The following is a 12,047-nucleotide window of genomic DNA, read 5'->3' on the forward strand; positions in this document are numbered from 1 at the left end:
CTCTGTGAGTTGTGAAAAAATAAAAAAAGTAAAATTGGCAATTGCGGGGGCAGGAAGCTAGGCAGACGGACAAACAAAGAGTGTGACTGATGGATTACATAGGCGAAGGCATCGGCGACGGCGGCGGTGGAGGTCGAGCTTGGGCACCACTTGTGGTTACAGCGGCGGCGAGGCGCGAACGCAAATCTATTTGTTGCCTTGGCTGGGTTAAGGAATCGGTTGCGGCGCTGCGTTGCCTGTTGCAATTACTCTCCTCAATAACGTAATAATTTATTTCCACTTCAGACCAAGATAGAGCCACGACAACGGCGAACAAATACTCGAAACTCAGGCTTTGCTGTTGCTATTCGCTAACAGAAAAAATAACTAAAATAAAAAAGCACACTCCAGCAAACTGGTCGGGGCCTGGCTCTGAGACTCTCTGTGACTTTAACTCAAAACTCGAGTTCGGGCTCGGCCCCAGGCTTGCGGACTGTCAGTTTGCCATATTGCTAAAGTCGTCGCGACAATGACGCTGGCGATGGCGACGACGGCGACGTAGTTGTGGGCGTTTGGCTTTAATGATTGCCTTTATGTGAGCTCGCGCTGTTATTGTTCTTCACTTAGCGACTGCTTGTCGCTCGTACTCGAAATTTGAATTTTTTCTCTTCTCATTTTGTGCTGCGCTGCAGTTGAACGACACTTTTTTTTCTTTAGTTTGACGTACCGTAACTGTTGTTGGGCAATAGCACAGCTAGAGCTAGCAGCTGGCCGCCTGGCTAAGAACAAGTTTCCATTATGCCATTTACATGTGTATGCCGATGCGTCGCTTGTCAGCGCAATCAAAAGACTTAAGCTACGAACGTGCTCCATTGTAATTAACTCGAGCATAAGTGGAGTCATTGTTAATCTCAGCGAGCGGATCTAGGCACACTCACTTTACACAGCACACACATTCTATCTAGCAGTGTAATTAGTCTTGCTACTACTACAATCGCTCGCCGGTAGCCAGAGCTTGTATTTGGTTAAAGCGGTAAGCGGCAGCAACAACAGTTGGGCGTAGAGTTGAGGAATTGGGTTGCGTAGAGCAGTTCGCCCCGTCACCCAGTAGCTACGACATCCATCAATTAGGCAATGAGCTACCGCCTGTGCGTCTGCGTTGTGGCTCTGGCTGCGGCTGCTCTGAGGAGCGTATGCCCTTGGGGCTTATCGTTGTTATGACAACAATTTGTTTCTTAGATCCAATTTGATTTGAGTGTTGCATAAATCATTATCGCGGCGACTGACGGACTGACGGACTGACTGACTGAACGACTGACTGCACCCCTCTGTGGCGTTTCAAATTTTATAAATGAGGCGCTCTCAACAAGAAAGGCTGCCGCACTGGCAACAACAATGATGCTTGTGTTGTTGTTTTTGTTGTTGTTGTTGTTGTTGTTATTGCTGCTGTCGATATTGCTATTGCTATTACTGCTGCTGCTGTTGTTGTTGCTGTTGCTAGTGCGTTGGCTGTTACTTGCTAGTCGCACTGACTTTGGCTAGTGGCTGGTCTTGGACTTGGATTGGAGCTGGCGTTACCAAAGCAAAAATATTTATTTGCAGCAGCAGCAACAGCAGCGCCGCAACATGCAAGCGGCGCCACATGAAATACTTGCAATTTATAAATAAGTTTTGCAACTTTGCTACATAAATTATAAAATGCCGCACAGCTGTCAATTTTGGCACTGCGCCGACTAAAGTGGGTCAGACAAGGTCGAATTGCAGTTGTTTTTGTTTATCGCTATTAAACACACAGACACACACATATACACTCACATTAACATAAACATTCACGCATAAGCAATAGGTAAGTATATTTTTCTGTTTTGATATCATTGGCATTTGGCGAATCGCAACTTGGCCACACAGCCTAGAAAGGCTTAAGTTGCCTGCATTCAACTATTGAGAGTAGTTGCATAACCTACATAAGTTTTGCCCAACAATAATAAACATATATAGGCAACACCATCTGGTGCGCTGAAAAAACAATCATATGTAGGCTAATGGCCAAAAACTTGCGGAGAAAATTTCAGTTTAAATTTGAGATAAAAAGGAAAATAATAAGGCCATTAAAATAAGAGCTACTTTCAAATTTACAAAATTGAGCTATAAAATTGTTTTCCTTTCTAAATTATGTATATTTAAAATAGCGTTTATATTAAATATATGTTAATAGAATATTAATAATGAAACTAATTCATTATTATCTGCACTAAATTTTGTCGTGGGTTAAGGCATTTAAAAAAGAATTTACCAAAATATAAATTACAAAAACAAGATAAACATCCTATGTGTAAAAAAAAAACCTTTAAAAACGTAATCGAATACCAAGGACTCAATGTGGGAAAATCGATGGGATTTCAAAATTACATTACTTGCAATTGAAAGTCTTGGGCTCATAATAAAAATTAAAAAACAAATCAACGTAAATCATGTGCCTTTCATTACGTACATGTAAGTATCCAATTTAATTTACAAAAGTTGATTACTCTGCTTTATGCAGAGAGTACTATAAATGACATTATTGCAGCATAAACAGTTTGGCGAGTCTTCGGGCCATAAACATTTTGTTGAGTAAGTCAAAAGTTCAGACAGATTCTAAAGCTGCCATTAATAATAGTGTATTGCCAATTATTTAGAAATACCTTTTAATGCATTAAGCAAAGTGCATACATGGAAATCCAAGAGCAGGTCAGAGCAGAGCTGTACCCGTTACTCGGGCTATAAAACTTGAGCGATCCGTGTGCAGACGACGTTTTGTATACGATGAGGCATGTGAGGCATCTGAAATTTAATCAGCCCACTAACTCCGTTGCGTGGTATCAAGTGTCCGACATTATCAGGCATGCACTGAATTGTTAATAGTCCAGCCGATGGCCCACCGTCAGCAGTATCTCTTCGAATCGTTCGTTATGTATGTCTCATATGTGCTGCTTTCATTTCAGCTCAACAGCAAAAATGATTTTAATTTAACGTTACACTTTTCAGTTTAAATATCTGCTTGCTTTTTTTTTGTTTTAAAGAGGCGTAACCGAGTGTGCGTTTATATAATACAAAATACAAAAGTGTAGGCAGGTATATGAATATTTAGCTGGAATTGTCTAAAGGCAGGCATTAGCTGCCACTGGCTACCGGTTCAGTGGACCTCAGACGACCTTGCCCACAGATCAAACTAAATCGGATCAAAGTCGCGCGCTCACATTACTTTACGAGAGTTGTCCGCATTTCTTTGGAAATTCACAAGCGGGCGGTTTATCTCTGATCTCTGAGTTATTCACAATGCATATTTATGTTGAGCATTATTTGCATTATTCGAACCGATTGTGCACGTTTTTATGCAATTCACTTTCCATTCACAAGCACACACAGTGTATATTTATGCAAATATAGCACATTTACTTTTTTTGTTGCCAAGTTTGTATTTTTTGCTTATTATTGCTATATGCATATGTCTGAATTGCAACCGTTTATATTCTCGCTGGAAGTATATATGTATGTATATAGTAGTTGGAAATACACGACAATGCTTCCGGGACGTCGTCGATCTGTTGGTTGTTATGCGCGCCGTTGTTGAAACGATACTGGCAGTAAATCGAGCAGAAAGACGCAACCAGAGCTGGAGCTTTAGCTGGGAGCTCTGAGCATTCATTTCATACATAAACAAAAAGCCGGTTTTATGGCCTGCTGGCGCTCTTACAGATACTTTGTGTATCTCAACATTAGCCGGCGCTCTTTGCCGCTGGCAACACAATTGCTGGGAGTGGGCTTGATTCTCGACTCTGTGTTCTCGCTCTTTGGTCTTGCATGTTGCTGCAACGCGAGCTATTTAACACATGGGGAGTAAACATATTAAATAAACAAATATGTTGATTCTTATAGGAAGCTGCCACACACACGCAAAACAATTTGCAAACATAAATTGCGTTGGCGTAGCTAAAATCTAACTCACAGCAGATAACAATAGACAATATAATTACTAAGCTGCCCCTTGTTAGATAAATCTGATATTATACGCTTGATGAATTTTAGCCATAAAATCATTGCTATTATGTGAGCCGCCGCAATATAAAGGAGTGCTCCTGTTCTTATGGCTATATGGTAGGTAGAATTTGACACCGTAGTTTAACAGTAATTCGATCATGTTTTCAGCTTGTAAACGTTTTTTATGCCCTCGCGGGATATCTGGTGGCCTGCATCTAATGTTGTGGCTGGATATGTACAGAAAAATATTTACGTTGTCGTTGTTAGCTGACTGCAGATTATTTCTACTAAAAAAAACTAAATAAAACAAAACAACAAAAACTAAAGAAAAAACACAACGAGGGCGGTAACCTAAACGGGTTTACAAAGGCCCAAGCCCAAACCAGTACAAGGCACAGATGTTGAACTCATTTCTCATATTAACCTCCATGCAACAGCAACAACAACAACAACTAGAAAACCTAGAAAGAAAAACAACAAGGAAAACACATTTTCAATTGATGCCGAATGGGAAACTAGCAAAATTCGCTCCAGACAGAATCCACAAAAAAAAAACAAAAATATATATGCGCAGATAAAAAACTGAAGCTTGGGAAGCCCGAGGAGCTTGCCACTTGGTGACATACTTTCCCAAAATTTCGTTAGTCACGTCCTGTTGCTCTCATTGTTTAACTGGCCAGTAGCTAAGGCGGCCCTTATAAGCTACTTTAACAATAAGACAGCGATAGAACTTCTTTTTGGGTGGCTTGTCAGTCAGTTAGGCCTGTCTGTTCCAACTCACAATTGGGCCTCTTGGCATTGTGACAGTCATTTGAATGAATATACACAACTTGACCCTGAATTGTCGCTTTATGTGCTTACGAGGTGACATTTGTTTCCACAAATAGATATGACCAGTCATAATTCTAGGCGTTAGTTCAAGGCCAACAAGGATAATAGTTATGGCCGACACTCTAGCTAGCCAGCTACATAGTTAAAACGATATTAGAGGCGGTCATTAGCCATAAATTATCTAGTGTCTAGCTGTCTAGCTACACACAGTAAACAGTAAAGTTTTATATTTTTAGAGTGTGAAGCTCTAGAGTACTTGAACTAATTTGTATATCATAGTCGATGCCTAAGTTTGTTAGATTATGTGCATAAATATTGCTTTGCCCTGCGGTTGACGTTGCGGTTTTTCCCCCTGTTTGACTTCAGTGTTGGACATTGTCGTGCTAATGGGTTCTGCATGCAACAAGGCATGTGGCTGCCACAGAACAGAATACGCTCTACGCTATACACGCGATGTACGAGCTTACGAGCGCTGTTTGCAATTTAACATTTTTGAATTTTGACACCGTTTTCTAATACGCGCCTAACTGCATTGGCGTAAATCTAACTAACTAAGCTAAGCAAGCCGGCGGAAGAACAGCTAGTCTCACACACACACACACACACACACTGGCTTGTAATAAAACTTAGATACGACTTTGGCTGCCGAAACTACAAGTACGTCCAAGCAAACTCATTATTTAGATTTAGGTTAATTGCACATATTGTTTGGAAGTACACACACACACACACTTACACTCTTTTGGTGTATAAAGTTGCCTGGCACTAGATGATAGATTCAATGCCTCACTTATCTGTGTGTTCATGGAAAACTTAAAAGTCAGCGCACACAGATGCAAAGTCAGGGGTACAACAACCTCGACAGCAACTAAAGGCGCCCAACAGTTAGCGCACTTTATCTTTTTCTATCTGTGTGTGTGTGTGAGTGTATATCCGCCTTTATTTTCTTGTATTATTTTTAGTGTAATCAATAAAATTTGAAAGTGCCAGGCAGCAAGAGTATGCAAGACAGCTCGCCGCTCGCCGCTCGCTCGGCTCGAGAATCCCAGCACATGTTGAAAAGAAAATAATAATTAATTTTGTATTGTGTCGATACATGTCTATTCTAATGTTTTCTCATCTGCATTATATAAGTTTTAACCGAGTTCGCTTCGCTCAGGCGCTCAAGCTATGGCCACTACATATGACGAGGCCTTCGACCTCATCGAGTACGATTTAATAATCATGCTCTGTCTATACTTGGCCTTTCCCTCAAGTTCAACACATTCTCTGGCCAGGTTCTCGGCATGAACTTGCAGCCTTATTCAAAGTTCATACTTACTTACATGTATTGCTCGCTGAGAAACCGATTCAGAGCATTTAACTGTTGAATAAATTTTCCAGTTAAAGTTTGTTCAAAAATCCAAACATATTATTGATTTACTTTCGCGCTTGAGTTGAGGAACTTAATTTATGGCGTATTTTTCGTATTTCGTACAAGTACAAGACGTCACAGATTTATCATTTATTACCATCACATATCAATGACTAAACAAAATTGTAGGAGAAGACCACATTGAATTAAGTTTACTCTTTGTGCTTTTGTTTTGTTGCGGAAGCACCAACTTCACTATTTGCTAGTGGCTAGGCTAGCGTTAGCCAGACTAACTATCAAGCGTCCGTTGCAAAATACCGTTAGACTTTATGCCTTGACCACGTCGAAAGGACTATGCATTTGATTTGCATGTGCGCGGCTTGACCAAGAGAGCTATGCTTCTGGCTTTGGCTTTGGAATATTAGTGAACACTGGAAAGTGGAATGTCCCTGAGCCCCGAGTCGCAAGCATTCAAATTAATACATTTAGTCAAGGCCGTAGTGGTCTCTGCTTTAAGCAGAAAAGCCAACTCCATTAGAATTCTTTGAAAAGGCGTCCAAGACTAAGCCGCAACAAGGAAAAAACGAATTTATTGCGTTATAAAAATATATTTTCATAAATATACATATTTTGGAGTCACCCTAATGCGATTTGCATGCGTGCCTTTTTCATAGTGACCTCTCTTGGTCTCACCATAAGGTCTAGAGCCATGGTTACCAGCGCTGGTCACAACAACTGACTGGACTTTCCATTAATTTATTGTAATGTATGGTATGGAATTCTGACCCGAAGACACTCTCCACAATGTAAAGGTCCGCGTATAAATATTATGGTGACGAATTCGAAATGTGCCTTTGCTCCACATACTCGGACTCTGGTAATTGAGAAGCTTTACACATGTTTCTGCAATGTGTGGGTGCAAATACGAGTGTGTGTGTGTATTTGTTTGTTATAAACCAAGTTAGTGTAGGGCACTGGTTTCCGGGCTTTAGCAGCGGGTTGACTTGTTGAGGCGTCATTTGCATGCGAGAACTATTACAATCTGAGGTTTGCGTTTGGGGAAATATTTAATTATTACTCGGCATTAGCTTTATTCGTCTATCCACGCAAGCCAAGTGACCGGTCGACCGACCAAACGAAAGTTTATTTTGAAAATCAAATTCTAGTTTAATGGCATTTATGAATACTTTCACTTTAATTTGCGTGCGTCAAGTACACACAGTAAACTTTGCTTGTGACCCATAGGCGCCAAAATTAAGCAATAATGAGGTCAACACTTATTCATATACACATTTAATAAATCACAACCAGCTGTCATGAGCTGTTGATTAAGCACCGATTTAGATTGTTTCATTTAGTTAACCACAGAATTTGTATGATGCTGGCTGTGGAGTAAAGTGTAAATCAACTAAACGTACTCATTATGTTTTTATTCTTTCTCTAACATTCTTCAGTCTATTGTCATAGTGAGTACTATAAATGAAGTAAACAATGTAGTTTGCTCTTTTGGTTAGTTTATTTGTCTTTTTTTTGGGCAAACACACTGATATGTTTGTATACCCTTCGCGTGCTATGTGGCATCCATATCAATCAGCACAAGTGTTAAAAAATTCATACGAAATTCTCTACCAAAACTTGTTAAGTTGCCACATATTTACACATAATTTAAGTTCAGCGACAAAATGTGTTGACTGCCGCGACACGAACCTGTGTCTTGTATACATACATAAGTAAGTACTTCGTATGTATATATGTAAGTACATAAACGGATTGCATGCTTATGTGCACAGACATTTATTATGTGAATATATTTGCTATGATAATATGTCACACATTCAAATGGCATTATGATAGGACTAGACTTGGCTTGAATCCCTTACCACTCAGGTGCACTCCGGTGAAGGGACTGCTCATTGCACGGCTGGAGCTGATGAGTTTATGACAATATTGTATGCGGCTTTTGAGTGTAGCCTGTAGCCCGGTGAGAAATTGTAATTGTAGTTCGTAAAGGGCTTCATTGCGCTCCAAATTTTGTTTATACTGCTTTCTATTTATAGTGAGTCTCACTTAAACTGAATTCACAACTGCATTTAACAAATAATTCATCACTGACCCGTCCCGTGCCGTGCCCGTGACTGTGGAATGAATTTTGGAATCTAACGAGCCCGAACTCGCGAATTTACTGATTTGCATGGGAGTTTTTTAAAGTCGCACGTTACGGTATATCGACTCTCCAAGTTGTTGGACGTGTAGCGTTGGCGATGACGATGGCGATGGCAGTGGCGCAGCGTTTGCTTTGCGTTTCACGTGCTGACTGTCAAAGTAAATAAAAATAACAAAATGGCTTCCACCTGGCACCTGTATCCTGGCAACATTCATTTAAACACCTTGGACGTTGCGCAGCTGAGCTCAGCTCGAGTTGAGTTTGGCGGCAGAGCACGCCGAATTTGATTGCAAGGCGCCTGACTGCTGGCTGGCTGGCTGCCTGCTGCTCAGAAGTATTAATATCCATTCTTGCATTTTAGCTAGCCCTGCAAGCACTGCACACTAGACAAGTCCCCAACGGCAGCAGAAGCAGCGGCAGCGGCAGAGGCAGAACCGACAACGTCTTAACGCGCGCCTTAACGCTCGCTGAAGAACGAACGAAATATTTAATGATCCCGTTTGTTTATTGAATCGCAGTCAAAAGTTTTGGCACGGGCGGAAACTCTGCCCCACAGGCCGGCGCCCTGCGCCCTGCGCCCACCGATTTCCCCCCTTCAGTTATTGGCCGCAAACTGGTACGCATGTGAATGTGAGTTGGAAGTTGGAAGTTGCTGCCGCGCCCTTTTTTGTGTGCAGTCAGCGGCAATAGGAAAAGGCAGCAGTAACGCCGGCACGTCTGTCACAGCGCGCATATCGCGACTCCTTTGCCCGAAAAGTGAAATAGCTTCTGTCAATATTCTGTCAATGGGGCACATGTTTGCAATGCCAAGTGCCCATGCCCGAAACATAGTCAGGGTGAAGTGGGGGCCAAAACATAAGCTACTCCTCTACACATACACGCACACTCACACACACACACACACACCCAAATGAATATTATTTTGTATTTAGGTCTGCTCCTGGGGCTTTCGCTTTCGCCTGCTATTTAATCGATCTATGCGCAATGGGAATCAATCAATTTTAGTTCATAATAAGTCTATATGTATAAGTAATATTTATGTATGCTAGGAACTACAGACTGCTGTTGCACTGAGAGAAATTTCAAGATTGCGAGTATTTGCAAATTCCAAAGACGCAAACATAGTTACAGACTAAAGGCAGCGACTAGTTCATAGGCACTCACTATAATATGCATATGTATGTGTATGTGTATGTGTATGTGCGCCAGCTGAATGCCCATGGACACGGGTCCACGTAAGGTTAGCATCTGAAGTGCCTTTTGCAGACAACGATCTGAAATGGCGACTGTGGAAACTTGTTGCTTGCTTGTCTAACACTTTTCTATAGCCGTTGGCCATATTGTTGCATTTACCATAATTTTCAATAGCTATAGCTAGTATGTATTCAGATGCTGTTGAAGAGTTCTCGGGGTCACATAACGGAAGCATGGCATTGAAATTGATCCAGACCATTAAAATGGCAGATGCAATATCAACTACGTATGTATGCATGAGTGGAGTGGTTCACATTGTGAACGTGGGTAAACTTCATATTTTTAGTGGGAGTAGACGCCAAAACAAAAGTAGACGCCGAGTCTTGGTTGCTTGGGCGAACTACAGACTGTCTGTAACTGTATGTCAAGTTTTAATTGATTTGCAATAAACCTATAAAGGTGGAGATAAAATTTCGTTTATTTTTCCTTTAAGGAAACTGTGAAAAAATGAATTTTTTACTGAGCTTTTTTGCAGTGTTTCTCATTCAAGAAGATTTGCTGTTAACAAGTTCAAGAGCTTGGCAGTTAACAAATTAAGAAATCTCGAATTACATTAAGCTTAATAAGCCCTGGCTGGTAAGCAAAAGAATGCGGCGGGGAGTGGAGTGGAGCTTAGCCCCAGATCTTGTTTCTGCTTAAATTATGCGTATCAATCCGGTAGCTAACAGGTGTAGCCAGGAACTGTGTAAGCAAAACAGGTGCAAATATTTTACACCCTTGTCAATTCGCCACAGCAATTAAGGTAAATGCACTATAAAATAAGTAAGAGTGTTCTAACCACAATATTGTCGACAAGCAGTTGCTCTATAGATTATAGATGGCTAACACGTGCGACCAATATAGTTAACATAAAGCGGCTTCTTGGCTTTTTGCAAGCTAATTTTATGAGCTTAGCTTCAAGTTATTATAAAATTATTCAGTTATTTTTCTTAGACATTTAAGCAATGGTTAGCTAGCCTTGCGGCCATTTTCTGTTTATAGTGTATAATTAGTGTAAAAAGCAAGCAAAGAGCAAAAATAATAATGAATAAAAGAGGCAGCAAAATCTCGAGAATCGAGAGAAATGCATCCTCTACCCGGCGACTATGTAAATACGTATGTATGTATATACATATGTGATTATTCACAAACATGTGGAAAAAAGCATGTGAGCGAGCAAAATGCAAATGAAATATGCGCTAGCATTAAGAGCGAAATTACAAATTACTTGAACAGAAACTAAAAGGAGTGCAAGCAGCTAGGCTGGCTGGCGAGCTAGAGCTAGCCGCCACCATTGTGGGCCATTTCCTGGCCATTTCCATTGGAACTGGTTTTTGTTTGGCGGTGGTTACAATTAGCGGCTATTTAAATTGCTGAGCATGAGCCGCTATTAATTACAAAAGTGATGGCGCCGCAGCCGAAACGCAGTCGCAAAGTCGTTCCAAGCGACAAGCTCAGAATCACGCGTGGTAATGGGCTTAAGTTAACCGTTAGACGGAAACACAAATATATTTTTTTACGTAACTCAGGTAGCAGCAGTAGCAGCCACCAGCAACAAATCGCATTTGTATTAAATCCACAAAGAGTGCGAAGCGTATTAACATCAATTCACCTGCATATGCATGCGATCTCTTAGCATAATACTATTTAAATAACCTGTATAAGGTTTGTTCGATCAACTGATTGCGGAGTGGGCTCTGGTTTTTTTTTCCCATGACACTGAACGACTTTGGCGATTTTGGCCAATGAGCCCCATTGGCTATTGCATGGGGTTTATGTACATATACAACCTCTAAATGTCGAATAAAGTCAGCGATAAATTCAGCTTCTTGATTAGCTGTTAGGGCAATAAATCCATCGCTTCACACCACCACAAGTAATTGCCGACAAAGCAGCTTCGTCTTTGTCTCCGACTGAGATTCTGACTTCGTCTCCAGTCCTTAGTCTGCAGTATTCTGAGCAGTCTGAGCAGCAAAACGGGAAGGCGACTGACTCTGGCTTTGACTCTGAGCCAGAGTCTGAACGTCTGTCTATCCAAGTATACCCATCTATTCATTTAACATTTAGCAGCGCGTTAAGCATTGGCGACTTCGCCTGAGTAAAAATGTATTCTAGACAATATTTTATCAAGCCTGACATTTCCTCGTGTAGCTCCGATTATGGGTTGAGAACGTTGCGCTGCTCGATGCGCTGCCGTTGCCATTGCCATTGCCATTGCTCAGCCGCCGCATTGATTGGAACCTAATGCTGCCCATGTGAATACATTGCCACATTGATGTTGACATTGACGTATCTTGTCTGTTATCGGCCTGCAAAAAGCATACCATACCCTTGCCAGAGCCATAACGTCGTAAAGACGCGACAACGGCGCGACATCTGCTTCAACACAAATTCTTTACACTTTATAGAATTTGGCCAAAGGAAGTGGGCTTGCTGGCAGAGGCTGGAGTGCTAATGATTTTCCGA

Source organism: Drosophila busckii, chromosome 3R (genome assembly GCF_011750605.1).
Source record: "Drosophila busckii strain San Diego stock center, stock number 13000-0081.31 chromosome 3R, ASM1175060v1, whole genome shotgun sequence".
NCBI classification, from domain to species: Eukaryota; Metazoa; Arthropoda; class Insecta; order Diptera; family Drosophilidae; genus Drosophila; species Drosophila busckii.